Genomic DNA, 17,162 nt, shown 5'->3' with positions numbered 1-17,162 from the left:
AATATGTTATCTGCCTATTACTGCGGAGGTTCAACACTTTTTTTATCAGGCATAACGCCACAGGCCTGTCAGAGTAACAAAGCTATTGCCTAGATAAAGACAATAGCTATCTAAAATAAACATAGTGGATAAAGTATGTTTATCTGGTGTTTTTGTTTGTTTATCTACTCTTATTTCATAATTTCAACTGTTAGTCATATTTTTTCAAACTTTTCAACTATTACTTCACTTTTTGCTTAATTGTTAAAGATGTGCTTCTCTTCCACATCCGCCTACTGGACAGGATACTGGCAGCTCAGTTTGAGAATGACTATATAACAGGGGAAACTGATTGTTGTTTCTGTCATGAAAGTGGATAACACATTTTTGTGGCATGCTGAAGATAATCAATAAGTAATCTAGCTTTAAGTGTGGTCTGTGGGTGGACAATCCATTAAGCCTTATGCCCTGAATCTGACAAGAAATGTTGACCGTACGTGAATGTGGAAAACTTTCACAGTTGGGGGTTCACTGACTAATGCGCAATCAGATTCAGCTCAGACGTGTGTGTGTGGCCAACAGTAGTTGCTGTGGGAGTTCATGCATTCTGCATTATAGCTGTAGTATTGGATTTCATTGCAACAATTTAATTGCCTGTTTCAGGATACAACAACTCAGAGAGATATTGAGTTATACCAGTACTACTGGGTAGCCTGAGGTCCAGAAACACATAAAAGCAGGAACAGCCAAGGTAGAAAAACTTGGAATGAGACACACACACACACACGCACACACTTATACACACAAAGGCACACAGAGTTACTCAGTTTCCCTTGAAGACCCCCCTGGACCATCTGCTCTTCTATTCAGTAGGGTGTTCAGCCATGGACTCGGCACCGAAGGTCACAGTGTGTGCATGTGTGTGGGTAGACAATGACCCAGCTGGATAACCCCCAAACACACTTCAAACCCAGTTTGTTGTGACCTTACACCTCAAACAGACCATCAGTATCTTTCAAGATGGGTGTTAAGTGCACATAAAGGTGAGAGAAGAGGTTGGGATTTGTGCGTATATGTGAGTTAGTATATATAAGTTTGTAACTTTTGTGGGCCTATTCAAATATCTATTGATCACATTTTTTTTTACACAGGAGGATTAAGTACTTAAACGCAGGAGAGACGAGCACCAGATCAATATAAACAGTCCTACGCTAGGGCTGTTCACAGCTGTTCATCTCCCTCGAGTAATTGTAGTCTTTATTGGCATTGATTTGTAGAAGAAAAATCACTATGGGTGGCTCAGCTTAAAACACTTAAGATTTTCTGTGTGCATGTACGTGTGCATCCGTGCGTGCGTGCATGCGTGCATTCTTTCATGGCTCAGTAATGGACAATTGTACCGTTACCAGAGATAACGGTCTTAAAGACTAAACACAACAAAATCTTTTGACATGCGTCATCTACAACACATCAACCGAATTGTGTCTGTATTGTCAGTACAAAGGGAGAGGCAGGAAATTCTTTTCAAAACTCATATTCATTGCACATGAAATGCTGGCAGATGTATGTTGTCAAGTTTTCTTCAGAAGCCTGAATCAAATATTTTTTTCTTATCTCATTTGGTATCGTGTAGCACACTTAGTATGCACATCTGTGTTTCCCCCAGCATCTAGATCCATTCTTTTCATTTGACCCAAAGACTTTGGACTTGGGTGACGCCGCACAAACAAAACCCTCCTCTTTGTGTTCTCGCAATGTTTTACAAGTTTAACGCCTTTCATGATTATTGATGATTGAAATGATTGGGTTTGCATTTGGAGGTGTCAACAGTGTTTTTATGAAGGTCTTGCTTGTTTTTGGCTCTACTTTTTTGATGATACACTGAGTGACCATTGTGGACAAAACAGCAGGGAATTTCCAAGGGCCTACAGTACATCTAGAGATTAGACAATAGATATGATGTAACTATGAAAGATTACTCAGCACTTACTTTGACATGAAATAACTGACGTCTTTTTTCCACCATCTGATCATGACTGAAAAATTGTTAAAAAAAATCAATTTGATATCAAGGTTTCAATTGCAATCACTGTCAGTATGTAGACGCAAATTTTACCTTAGCTCATGCTACTTACTTAATGTCACCTGGATGTCCTTGTCAGATGTGCTAGACTAAGAAAAGCACATACACTGTCCCAGCTCTCAAGCATTGTACAGCTAGGTGGCTGAATTTTAGATACAACTAGGTCCTCAGGAAAGAGAATGATCCCAAACACACATCAAAACTGGTTTTGGAATGGATAAATTCGATTTTATTTTAAAATGAATTAAAGATGTATGCTGTACACTCACTCCATATATGGCAAGGATGACTCAAACCTATGACCTGAAAGACAGATGCATTTAATTCCATCATTGCAATAATGTGATGAATATTTCTCACTTTGTAAGAGATGGTCTGACTAGACTTTTATATACGTTGCAACAAAGTCAGCTCTGTTACAACTTGGAATGTCAGCCACAAGCTATCAACTACACAGTGAGCACATTATATGTGGCTGCCGTTTTAGTGTATACAAATTTAATGGGTTTTTTTTTGTCTCAGACAAATATTAGGATTCTCATTATCTCCCTTTCTTTTCATGCAGCCCTGAATATACTGACATGACAGCTGGATTTCTGAATTGATTACTTGTTAAAGTGCATGTATTCATTTGTCCTGTGATGCATTGGATAAATCATCCACATAGTTTACATTATACTATTTCTGCTGAAAGCATAACAAGATTTATAACAGACTTTTATTAAAATTATCTGGCACATTAGTGTGGGAACGTTTGAATGGAGCATCAGCTTAAAGATGGATATTAAATTTTAAACCTCCACAGGATGCTCTGTGAATTTTAGCGAATAATTTGATAAAATGGTAAACTCACACATAAGTTGTCACTTTGTGTTAAATATGTGGACATCATTTCCCTTGAATATGTCCACATCTATATAATAAAAAAATATTGTAATGTGCATCATATTATAGCTCCAGAGGTTAGGATGGAATTGCTTTTATGCAGCACAGGGATCAAGATGAAACCTTTTACCAACCTGTGCCATGGTTTTAGAGAAAAGCGATGTGGGGACTTTGATCTGTCACGTCACATTTAGTGTAAGGATTTATAGCTCTCTTCCATCTGGGAACCATCTTCTTTAGACTTCAACGGCCAAGTAAAGCACTCTTCTTGTTATCCTTTTGTCCAGAAAGAAGGAGGAGGAGGAGAGTCCTATCATGTCTTCACAGACGGGTCATAAATTGGCAATACTGAGAGGAGGGAACTCATAATACTAGTTAATGGGTCTGCAGTAAAAAGCTGAGTGGCTGAAATGATCAGAGTGTTCTTTTGGTCTCAACTGAAATTCAGCGCTATATTGAATAAAATCTTTATTGTAGCAGATAAAATGTCAGTATAAAATGTAAATGATAAAAAGTCAGAAGCCTTTATTACAGAAGGCTACTTTGAAGTTAAATTTTAAAATCTGTTATAATGTAACCAGTTATGCCAAATTCAACACATGTGGCCTCTGGTCAAAACATCAGATGATTATTTTACTGAAAATAAATTCCATCGTATCTGTATTTTATGGCAAAAAGACCAAAAAAGAAGAAACCCGTCATTGTTACGGCCTTAGGAGGGCCTCCTCCTGAAGTTGCCGTTGTGTGGGTGTGGCCTGCCAGCTCTCCTGCCTTAGGTGCCATCTTTTTGTTACAGCTGACTCCCATCAGCAATTAGAAGTACTTAAAGCCAGAGAAAGCTGAGCTCTAGTGTTAGAAAGCCTTGTTGGTGTGCAGCTAGTGAGCTGTGTGTTTGGTGATTGTTTGCTCCTGGAGAGGAGTGTGTTTGGTGACTTATCCTTTTTTACTTATTTTTCAGTTTACTGACCAACGCCTGAGTTTTGTTGTTTACTTTCTTTACATGGTGATAGCAGCTTGTCCGTCTCTTTTAGTTCACTTGTTAATAGAACGGAATAATGGAAATCAAATGGAACATCCATGACACGCAGCTCATAGAAGAAACCCACACAATTCTTAGACTGAGCAGTGAACTGGGAAATATTTGTTTCTTCCCCAGTTCTAGAAAACTGTATTCAGTCTAATTTCACTCTTGCACAGCTCACAAAAAGCATGCATGTAAAATGGCTCAACACATACATTTGTGCTTTACAAGGTAATAAAGTAAGAAATTTGTGATTTAGGTGTTGAGATAAGGTTGATGTCCAATTAGAAGGAGTAGACACTTCTCAAGTGCATAAAATTTATTGCATGAAATTTAGTCCACCCTTTAAACTTAAGCTGGGAATAAAGCTACTGGAGGGGTCCGAGTTCAAGATGCTAAGATTTGTGAGTGTCAAGGATTGACAGGACTAGCAATGAGCATTTCAGAGAGACAGCTTTAGTTGGACACTTTGGCAACTTATTAAGTGGGATAAAAATGAGTTGCTTCAGATATTTGTGGAGGAGCGGTATTATCTGTTCTGAAAGAAAGATGCTGAAGATGCAGAAAGAAGAAAGGAAGGACAAACAAGAAGTTTATGGATGTGGTGAGAAAAGACATGTAAAGGGTGATCGAGAACACAATGATGTGGAAAAAGATCTTCTGGTGTGGTGACAACTTAACAGTAGCAGCAAAAAGAAGCCAGAAAGTCAGCAATATTTTTATTTCAAATTTGAAACTAATGAAAAGGTAGATTTTAGTTGGTCTTCCAAGAGATTGTCTTCTGTTCTCCACACAGCCTGCATGCAACTAAAACATGATTTTTTTTTCCTTCTCTTCTCTCTTCGTCTCCCTCTATGGATTTCCTTCTCAATTTCCATATCAAAACATTTTGTAAAGGATTTTTGGCTAGTTTTGTGTTAGCATGCTGTCTGTAAAGATGCTTGCAAAGAGCCAGACTCGTGTTAGCAGTATAATGCAGTTTGCATTTCACCATCACGCTCTTCTCCTTTCTACTAAAAAATCTAAAGCTGTAGACCACTCCACTGTTATACTCCACCAAGCATATGAACTGTCATCTTGCACTACAGTCAACTGAAATCAGTTGACTGTAGTGCAAGTGTGGATGATGACAAAAGCAGTAGTGACATAACGTGTTATTTTTGAAACACCCAATGAGTGTGAAAAATATATTTTTTATTTTAAAACAATGACTAGTTACACCCAACCCTGTTTTTTATACCCTTGGCAGAAGTTAAAGAATTTGTACTGATAAGAGCAAAATACAACAAAAAGCAATCAGTTAGCTACAAATCATGTTCAACATACAGCTTACAGAAGCACTCATTAAAGTAGTTCATGGAGTTGCTAATACAGCTAAAAGCCATATCTCCAATAATTTGTTCAATGCTTTGCTTGAAGCTATTATTACGGCTAAACTGTATCCAGATTATCTTCTTGACATTTGTTGTAAAATAATGAATTCTTTTAAATGCTGATAAATGATCTTCCTATTTTTGGTCATGGATATTTTAGTACTGAACCCACTGTGGGTATTTCTCTGAATCCTTCAGTGTGTAAGTGTGTGTGGATAACCAGTTTGGCAGACCTGACTGTGCTGACTTTAATCTTTCTCGCTCTTGAAAATGTTGAAGGGACAGCTGCTGAGTTCTCTTAGATCCTATCAGTGTCTGGCTTTTCAATGCTGGTGTGAAGGACCAGCTCTAATGCCTTGAAAACAAGCCTGTATGGTCTGAAGACAGACAGAAAAAATGACTAGTAACATTAGAAGAGGCAAAGAAGGTGACAAAAAACACTTGAAGCTATGGAGAGGTGGAGAGTGCGGACAAGGAAAATTGCCAAAATGGGGGAAAGAGGAAAACTGAGAAGTGAAACAGCTTTGGATCAAACAGGCAACAATAAGAACAAATGACTCGGTGCCCAGAATATTTCATTTTGTATTATCTGTGTCATCTGGAAGTGTGATGTTTGAAACAAATTACAGCTAAAAGTTTTTACACACCCTACCACAGCTGATACCCCTGGCATATTAAATCGGTCACTTAAATTGCCATTAAACCTGTTTGGTACAGGCTTGAATTAAAATATAAAAGTGTATGGGTGTGCCTATTCAATTTACATATACCTTTTATACCTTGTTTAACTTTATATTTTTACAGCTTTTATACAAATGTGTAATTCCTCCTGCATCTAAACCTAAGATCCATTTAACACCAGCATGTGTTAAATGGAATCTAACACATGCCCCAAAACCCAAGTTTTTATAACAAGCTAATACTTAAAATTGTACATTTTTTCAGTTCAAATAATTTTATTCAGTTAGTAATGTCCTGCTGAAAAGAAACAAAAAACTAAACTGCAACAACACAAATGTCACAATAGTTACGTTCGTCTTCTGTATACAATCCAGGATTTACAGTCTTGTTACTGTAGATGGAATTATTTCTGAAACCATGCCAGTATTTGACTGGGTGGGAAAAATGTTTGTTTAGATGTGTTACTTATGTTTTGTGTGCAAGAATACTGCACCAGACCTCATAGGCCTCAGTAACACAAGCCTAGAGACTGGTTAGAGACCATCTGGCAACCAATCATGATGGAAAATTTAGCTTTTGAGTGGTTCCTGGAGGTTGCAGGTAGTTACTGTGAAACTGATTGCTAAAGCCCCCATTCACACAGCCACAGAGACCAGTCAGTGACCACCGGCAATAACCAGTCTGCAGTGTGCATTCCATGACCGGTTGGTCATTGGTAGCTGGAGGTTGCTGGCACATGTGCCACAAAGTGGTATACAGTCCTGCACTAACAATCTTAAGATTACTTTGATCTCTAGCACGCTGGCGAGCTCACTGGTAGATGTTCAAACAGATTGATAGCAGCATTAAAGCACAACTTTTACTTTGAAGGCAGTAAATGGCATTTTTTATACAAATAAGTGTTTTCCATGGAAAGTACAGACAACCACAGCAATCTGCTAGTGACCAAAGTGATCACAACACTCTTTTTGTATCCAGTTTTATCTAATGAGAGTCATCCACGTCTGGTCGGGATTAAACAGAGTGATCAGAGGGTCCCAAGGAGTCGCTGACTGGTCTCCAGACCTGTTTGTTTAAGACATTAATCTTGCAGTTTAGTTGTTTTTAGTCCCATTGCCACAGGTGTATATGATCAAGAACTGAGCCATGTGGACTGCCTTTACATATGTTTGTGAAAGAACACAAAGAGCTCCCTGACTTCAGCCAGGACCTTCATGCCATGGGTTTCCATGGCAAACCAGTTCCCGCAGGTGTAACTTGTAGTTGGCCCAGTACTTTTGTCCATACAGTGCATCAGGCAGAATCAGAGGTCATCTTTTAAGTGCCAGTACAAGGAATAGTCTGATGTTACACAGATGAGTGAAATACAACCACATGGACCACAGGAAAGTCAATGGGATTTAGTGTGTGCAGAAGTCATGTGGGGTTTGTTAATATTCACCCATGGCAACAGTCTTAACCTAATTTTACCCAGTCAAACAAACATAGCAATGTAACCATATCAACCATTTGTTTGGCAAGCGGTTTGGAATAAAACACCTGTCCAGAAACAAGCTCCCTCTGTTAAACACAGGATTTGTTTGGCTGTGGTAGCACAAACACTGTCAGCTATTGTAGCTTTAATGATTGTACTGCCTGTCTCCCACCTGTGAGAGCGCGAGGTCTTGCCAAACCAGGAGCTCTGACCAATCTGCTAAGGTCGTGACCTCAGCCTTGTTCCAGTCCCAACGAAGATCTCATCATCCCTGCCTGGACTCGGCTCTGTCCTCGTTCCACATCATTGCTCTGCTCGTATGTGTGACGAATAAAGGATGCTGAGAAGCCAGCGCTGAAAAAAGTGTCTATGCAGTGTCTGTGTGTGGCGTATTTAAATTCAAGTGTGTGTGTGTGTGTGTGTGTGTGCCAAAGCCAACACATTTGTTCCTGATGTGCCAGGCACACATCCCATTAAGCCTCCGCAGCCCATATGTAATTTACATCACAAAGACAGCATCCTTTCCAATTTGACGGTGCTGGATTTGAAATGTTTCAGAGAAGAACAAACTGCAGATTGAGCAGACTCAACAAAATGCTGCTGTGTGCTGAGTTGTTACTATCAAAGCTGGGGCTGGGAGACATGTGCAAGCCAATTCAGCTTTAATTTGCCAAGTCTAAAAAGCTCAGCAGAGGAAAATGCTCTTTAAGACTCTGCCATGTCTGATGTTTTCAATTTATCCCCCTTATTTTGCCCAAGTCCTTTTGGCCTCCTTCAGCATTAGCTTGAGATAAACTGAAGGAAAATAAACTTGTCATTCTGAAACTGTCCCCTCAATCAAAAAACATCAAGGGATTGTTGAGAAAGGACAGACAAACAGCTGTTCCTATTAGTCTTTTTCGAGCAAGACTCAGAGGGGATGTCATAAAAACACCATAACTACCAGTTAAAGGTTACATGTGGTCAGTAAAAAAAGGAAAAGAGAGAGAGAGAATGGCCAAGTCTTTGTATTTCTTATGTCAGTTCTCCTTCATGCATCTGCTCTCAACTGTAATTTTTTTATTTCCGAAAAGATACAAATGCCAGCAGCTCCTAATTCAATTTGTATTATGTTTCTTTAACTTAAATTCATATTACCTTCTTTAGTATTCCTGGAAACTGATTTTTCTTTTTTTCAGAATTTTCTGTTTTCAATCAGCATCCAAATCTTCATTTGTTGACTTTCTGACTGTTTTGTATTTTCTCGTGAAGAGCTGTTTGTCAGAGGTCAATGCCTTCTCATACTACTCGCCAAAAGTTCTTAAACTGAAACTTGTTTGTTTCTCTGTTGTTTTGTCCAAAACCAAATTGTCCTAAATGACAAATATGATCGACAAATAATAACTTTTGTTTCTTGGCTGCTCTGGATGCTTAGCCTGGCTGTGAAGTTACAGCACAACAAACCCTTCATCACATTGTCCCAGGAATGTGCATGTATTCATTTGATGAAGCAGAAAATGCATAAAAGTTTCTGCTGGAATTGCAGCTGCTAGAACTCACACCAAACAAACATAGCCTGGCTATGTTGAACTTCCTTTTTAGTACACCCCTTATGTTGTACAAAGTCAGCCTACCCAGGATATCTTATCCACCTCCACTTACCCTAACATCGGCACTCACGCTGAGCAGTCACATGAAGACGGTTATCATCAAATGATGATTAAAACAAGCAAAAAAACACTATACGTAATTGGAGGATGTTGAATACATAATATGTTCTGAAAGCTAGTAAACTAATAATGGATCTGCAGCTGTTACAGACAGATTAAAGTAAAATATTCAAAATACAGTATAAATGTGTGTGCACTTTATACAGTATGGGAAATATTGCTGAAAAAGTATTACTATATTAATAAAGCTTATTTCTAAGAGTTATTATTGGAGAATCTGACAGGTTACAATGAAGTAATAATGGATGTGCATGATATAGTTTTAGCATAGCAGAATTCAAGCATAGGCTACAAGCCTGGGAAATTGATATTAGACTTAGAAGTACATATATAGCTTTCCTCTTTTAGGATCAAGAGTTAACGTGTATAGGACAAGCAGTTTTAAATTGTTTTAAAACTGCTTTCAGCCAACAGGAAAAACATTTAAAGGGATGATTTAAAGGATGCTATTAAAATGTGCGCACCACTGTCCAAGGGATCTTCCAGGAACACTGGTACTAGTTTACTGAGAACTTATAGGTCCATAGGTGGTGATTTTGCACCTGTTGATCTCTAATCTCAAATGTAACCTGCCCTGGAACAATTTAGGTCTCCAGCATAAACCACCATGGTGTTGAACCTCAGTAAGATGTGAATCACCTTATTAGAACCCCAATGATAACCCTGAAGGTATGTGGATAAGCCCATATCCTGCTTCGAAGCACAGGCCTCTGCTTTCGCCTTAATCCTGATCGATGGCCAAGACTCTAGGTTTCATTATTTCTTTTGGTAGCCGTTTTCACACATGAACTCTGGACAGATCAGGACCAGATCAGCACTTATGTATTGCACAAAATGTAACACAGTCAAGAAATAGCCTCTCTAGCTCACTATCTTGAGCCACAAAGCAGCATTACGTGAGGGTAACTTACATGTCAACAGTAGCTGGTTTGCATGCTAACTTCTCCAAAGCATGTCTTTGACATAACATGATATCTACTTCTTTACATTCTCTTTTAAGTATTAAGTACCTTTCTAACACCATTTTTAAACAATCATTTTGTCCTTTTATGAATTCACCGATATTTATTCAAAATGTGTTTTGTTCTTTTTTTATCCTGTTCTACAAGGAGACGTCTGGCCATTCAAAAGGCATACTCACTCAGAACAGAACTCCACTTATGTGGTTTGACCACACGTCTGTGGTCACCGAGCGTTCACGGCACATCCCACCCAATTAGGGTACGAGTCGTGATGGCCATCCCTTATATGGCCTCCTGCTCTCGGCATTTCTCTGAGAAAAGGAGCAGACAATTGCATAGTGTTAAAAAAACACACAGTCTCACACACTTGAATGTGGCACCAAAGGGCACAAGCACTCCAGCCCGCCCTCTCTTTTCTCTGCATCCCATAATATATACAGTAAACACATGTCCGGCCCCATACGGGAGCTGAAACTATAGCAACAGGGTCACATACAAACCATGCTCTTGACAAATATATGAAAGAGGAGATGGATTGAATGTGTTTGTCAAGCAGGAAACGGGGAGTGAGAAGGAGGAGGACACAGGAGGGGCAGCCATTTTTTGCCTTTGTTTGGGAAAGCATCTATTGAGTGGCATTTGGTGTCATGCCAGATTCTCTCCTCCACAGATGGGCACAAAGTAAACTGGATTAGTCATTGAGAGGGCTTTCTCCCATAAATGACAACCAAGGAGAGCTGAAAACTTCAAACGCATTCAGGACGTGTCTACCTAAAAACCAGTCGTTTATTCAAATGGAAATGCCTTTATCATCACTCTCTGCAGGCATCCATAGCTTTCTGACTGTATGTGCTGTATGTTGTACATCTGAATAGATGAAGGATTAAAATGGTCAAGAGGGGAAGTGAACAGGGAGATTTCTCCACCTTTTGTTCAGCCAAGTCCTTCTTGGTCCTTAATCATTGTTTTACTTGATCTTCTAGACTTGCGCTGTCTGAGAGCGCAGAAAGTGCTGTGCTACTTTAACATGCTGCTTTAAACTGTTCAGTCTTAGCTGCAACAATCTGTCTGATTTGTAAATAAGAGTAGTGACTATCCGGTCGTTAAGTGATGACGTGACGAATCCTACTTCCGGACCTAAAGTAGTCTGCGTTTAATATGGCTTTTGTGTTTTTAACATGTTTAATGTTATGTATTTTCTTCTATTTAATCTCAAAAAGCTCCTAAAACAGTCAGTGATCACTGTTGACCTCTTTATTACCGCTAATCATTTATTTAAGATCAGTTTTTAAAACCTTAGGATGTAACTACAGTCCAGCCCATGCAGCAGTATATGAATGACTAACCTGTTGTGGATGGATTATCTCAGTTGTTCTCCTGGCTGAAGTTTGGTCCTTTTACAGCATCCTGCCATGCGTTTACATTTGTTACTGACCACCGAGAACACTCACGTTAACTTTTATCGAGTGGAAAAAAAGTTAGCTTGTTTATATTATGCTAACATAGCTGTGTCGCTAGCGGTCACGTAGCACATCATTATATACCAGCTAGCCAAACTTCAGTAACCCTACAAACGTCACTGCTGTTTAGTTTTCTGTCTTCATTTATGTTGGAAGTGATAACAGAACTGTACATTTTAATTTGTTTCCAAAACCCCGCAGTCAGGACATGCTATATTGTATTTAGATAGAAGCTAGCTAGCTAGCTAATTTCTAACTCTGTTAAATGTCATAAATTCCGTTTTCATGGATGCCTGGATGTTAAAGTCAATTGTTACACCTGGTAGAGCAGAACACTGATCATTTTATTAAAGATGAAAGACTTTAGACAGTTTTTCAACTCTCAGTGATGCCATAGTGATCGTTTGATATATGGACCTGCAGCGGAGTTTAGGCCCAGACACGGCTAGTGACGTCAGACTTAACGACCGGATTACACAATGAGAAAATCATGTTATAACCTTGAAATGCTTAAAACTCAAAATTACATTTCAAATATCTCTTTTTCTTATGTATCCCTGAGAAAATACCATTTCGTATGATCAAAAGCTTAACTGTGCTTAATTTTCAGAGTAATTTTAGTTCTAGTCTCTGCTTTTTGCAAGTACTAAATAATAAATCAAAAATTAAAATCTCTAAATCAAAATCTGTGCTTAAGTTTTATACGTATACGTCAGCTCAGAAATGTTTTCATATATTCCCCAATGGCGTAGCATGTAACAACGCATTTAACCTGTACATTACACATTTTTTACCCTTTGACTTCCTTTGCACAAAGTCTGTGTGGTGTCTGATCGTGCACATGTGAGAATATGTCAAGTAACTGTCCAGTTAACTCAGCACCCGTTTTGTCTTCCCAGTCTCTGGCCCACTCTAACCATACAGCTCGTTCTCCGTAACCAAATGTGGAATTTCCAGAAATGAAATTCATCTGAAGCTGACCAGCTCCTGTTCTGCACTATGTGTGGGAAAGGATAACTTTGGACGCTGTCCCATCTTGATTCATCTGATGATGCCCAGAGTACATGTATGTAAATGGTTTCTGAGTTTCTTCTCAGACAGAGACGTGCTTTAAGCAATACCTTGCTATCTAAATAAATGAATTTCTCTCGTCAATATACAACACTAAACATGATCATTAATAACATATTGTACATCTGAGGCTGACAGGGATGTTATTAGTCTTTATCTTGGTTTAAATTCAAAATCAATCCTATCTGAGCCATTTAACTGCAATAAATTTATATTTTTATGTCGTCTAAGTGAGGGGACAACTTTACAACAACAAGGTAAATGTCTCTGAATGTCCCCAAACATTTGTATGACAGAAATTATTACAACCACTCAGAGCAATTCTATTTTGCACCAGGTAGCTGTTATCTCAGGTACACTTGTGGCCTATTAAGATACCTTCCCATGTGTTTTTGAGCCATCTCCCTTCAACTATATCAGCCAACCTCTTTACCTTCAACCTTTTAGCAACTTTTAGCTACACCTACAATAATCCCGCCACAGTTTCTTCAGAAATTGCATAGTCTAATCGCTTTTAATCTTTTTGCTTTATGGAAAGACAAGAGCTTTGTGATAAAATACATAAAGTCAGCCAGCTATCATTATCACTATCCCTAACACTATCATTTATGCTTTTATTTCCATGTGTTTAGATTATTTTAATACATATTATTACAAATTTTACTTTTATCTAGCAAGTGACATGCTTTAGGTTTGAGTAGTTTAGGTTTGAGTAGTTTTCCACCCATATACATAGTTCCACTTCATTTCTGTGCTGTCATAAGTCCCATAGTTCAGCTGTCTGCAATGTTGTGCACTAATCCACTGTTTTATTAAAGGATTATTTCAGCCGCTTGTAAGAATATTTGTATCACTGATTAATGAAAACGTCATCTTGTTTAATCAGTCCTCAGCAAGAGGTGTATGTGTGCCTGTGTCTGTGTGTGTATGTGCGTGTTTGTTCCTCCTAAGGAGCCAGCTGCTGAAGCTCAAGGCAGAAATGTGCTCCAAGAACCCCCTCCCCAAAAAAATCACACCCATCCCCCCCCTCCCGCCTCTAGTCCCCAAACACCTTAAACCTCAATTTTATCCTGTTTACAGAGGCCACAGTTTCACGCCACCACCATAAACATGCACACGGGACACACACGTACAAATCCAGTATACATAAAAGTTTTTTCATTAAAAAAATACAAATCTGATCCCGAGTCGCGATCCTGTAAATCAGAATATACTGTAAGCTAACTACAAATACGACTAGTCTTTACTCAACGCTCCCTTTTTATCCAGCAGCTGATATTATATTTATGCTCTTGAGAATCTTTCCCCATGTTGATGAATGTGTGTTTACATGGCACATTTTGAGCGCTCATAGCGCCGCAGCTGTGATTGTGATCTACTGTTTATCTAAGTCTAGTGGAGGAAAACCTTTCATCTGCGCTGCCACAATAAAATCAAACTCAGCACCAGACTCAAACTGCTGGACAAACACAATAAACTCTCGACCACAAAGGAATCTCCTAACATAGATCCTAACAGGAAAGTCGGGATCTGCCGTCACATTGGAGATTAGTGCAAAGATTAGTCTGTGTTTATTTAGCTTCATTTTTACATGGAAAGGCATGAAAGACATTAATAACATATTTGCATGAGTCTGCTTTAAGTGCTATGACACACCTGGTGATGATAGATGATTAATTTTTCCCTCTGAACCACTTTAAACTCTGGTGCTAAAATAGGACGATATATGTATATTATTCTCTGTGGTTCTACTTTTATTCCTAATAAGATTTTAATTACTGTTTATTTTTTTCTTCTAAGACTGTGTTATCCTGCAAATCCACTACAAACCACAAATGGAAGTACGGCAGGAAACCAGTAAGCTTTGACAGAGAGCAAAAAGATATTTTGATGTTTTTCTACTCTTGCTAAAAACCCCATTGGCTCTTAAATAACCACATCCTCCCATCCTGGCAGAGTTTTACAATCGCATTTACAGTGCAAAAGGAAAAGTTTATTGCACCTAATAATCTTTATTTGGACCCATTCAAATAGGACGGGCTCGCATGTATGGCATGTGTGGGCCTGATGGAGACCATCCACCAAGACCAAATACTCATCTGCTCCCCGTCACATCCCTCATCGTGGCACCCATTCAGGCAAGCTCGTCTATCAGGACCGGCCCAGAACAAAGACCTTGCAGCTCTACCTCTTGTAACCCTATACAGGGACATGAAACGTTGACCTTTGATCCCACGTGTGATACAAGTGACAGTGTTGTCCCACAGGTCAGCAGTAAACGTGCCAATCGCATTCCCAGTCTCCTCTGCAGCAGCAGCACTCCTGTGGCATGTTAGCACTCGAGCGGCTAAAACACTTCTGACATTTGTTTTTGTGACTCACTAAATACAAGTCTCTGTGTTGTGATGAAAGGATTAACAGGATTTAGTTTGTGGGGGGGCGGGGTGTAACTAAGCTAACTTGTAAATGTTAATGATAGCCAGAAACATAATATATTTATTATTCTTAATACTACGCTACAAAAAAAAATGCTACTGCATCCTCAAATCGGCAGTTTTGGAAATTTAAGATAGTTAAGCGTGCACGTTAAAGAGGTGGAGCACATAACAACACTGAGCTTCAAAGATTGATCAAATCAAACAATTTGGGTTGAGACGGAACAAATAAATAAACAAATTCAGCAAATAATGTGTTACTCATAAGTTTTTGTAAACATATAATTTTTTTTTCACAGTGTGCAAGCTTTTACACATGTAATGTAAAAGTATTAGTGGCCACTAATTTGTTCTTTGTCTATATGTTTTATTCTCAAAAAAAATCATACGTTCTCTAAATGCATTAAAAAATCTATCAACATTGCTCTTGTCAGTTTTTTTTCCCCAGACGTTACAACTTTGCAGCCTTTTTGCAAAATGTGATAATAAAAGCAAGTCTCATTTTTCTCCTTAATATATAACAGCCTGCGTATCCACTGCTGCTTTATCCCTAAATAGAAACTATTTATTAGCAAGAAGGCACAAAAACCAAACAGACATAGTTAGAGCTAACTCTTTAATATTCTCCTATGTTAACTCCAACCAGGCAACTCAACGCTCTGTTTTGTTCCATATCAAGATTAACAGGTGGAAGATTCGTATGTATTATATCATACTTGTTAATATTATGTGGTTTGTAAATGAGTTAAAATAAGCAACCATGTCGCTGTTTCTGAAGGATTTTTGCTAATGATCAGCATGTTTTTAATGCTGTTGGAACAAAAATAAAAATCTATTCATCTTAGAAAAACTTTTATAGCCTAATTATAAAATATCTTTAGTAATTGTGTGATTAAGGCAGAGCATCCATATAAATAAATCCATCCATCCTTATAAACAGGCATCTCTCTCTCTATGACTGAAAGCTTGTAACTGAATTTTGTGTCACTTGGGTCATAAAACAATAAAAGAAATGTGTTGTTTGTGCTTTCAAAGATAAGTAAATTCCTCTGAGGTAATTATATGTTTGTCTCTTCACAGCTCGGTTTCATCTCCCTGCTGGTAACGGCAGTTGTATAGAGTGACTCTCTGGTTAACTGTAAACACTCTCTCAGGTTTATAGCTTCCAGCAGGCCGCAGTCCTGCGAGCACTTTCTCAGCACGCCGCAGTGGTAAAGGCCTGTAAACTGCGGGGGAGAGATTTCAGGGTATGAATTGACAGGCAGTCTGTAGCTGTGCATGGTTTTATTACTGCTAATGGTGGTCGAAGACTGCACATGAGGGCGGGTGGGAGTTGTTGAACCATGTCCAACTCGTCTGGCAGAAAAGGTGTTACGTTCTGGCATGAAGGCCAGTTTCAGTTTACCTGCTCCTGGATTCAATACAGGAAAGGAGACAAAAACATGTATAATCACATGGATGTTTGCACACATACAGACACACGTAACGCACAGACTAACTTCATAGCATCTGCACCCCTATTACATGCTACACTCGTAGCCGATTTCCTCCGGATGAAGCTGGAAACCCTCCATCAGATCATCAAAGTTTTTCAGAAACATGTGTCTGAGCTTTATTTGCTCACTTTGTTGCAGGATTCCTGCCACTAGGGTTGTTAATGTGTTTCACCTATGAGTATGTAATTAAAAAAGTAAGCTATTCTGAAAAAAATGATATGGATTATATTTTTACCCCAAAAGTTAAAAAAAAAAAGAATAAATAAATGAAGAGGAGAAAAATTCACGTGAAGAAAGAAACTGGCACGGTTAACTTTGATCATCAAAAAATGAAAAATATTCAAATCTACTGAAAGCTTCTTATCTATGATATTGATCTAGTGCTTTGTATTATTGTAAGATGAAACTCATTCCAGTTACTGATGACTGTGTTGGTTTAGCATTTCCATAAACAACATGCTGATTGCAGTTCGTTCCCAGAATCAAACCCAAATCTTTGATCAACATCTGCAAATTCTGAGAAAGCGTTCAAG

This window comes from Perissodus microlepis, chromosome 6 (genome assembly GCF_051167445.1).
Source record: "Perissodus microlepis isolate ML-2025 ecotype Zambia chromosome 6, ASM5116744v1, whole genome shotgun sequence".
Taxonomy (NCBI): domain Eukaryota; kingdom Metazoa; phylum Chordata; class Actinopteri; order Cichliformes; family Cichlidae; genus Perissodus; species Perissodus microlepis.
The sequence above is the reverse complement of the archived record's forward strand: the minus strand, read 5'-3'. Positions refer to the sequence as shown.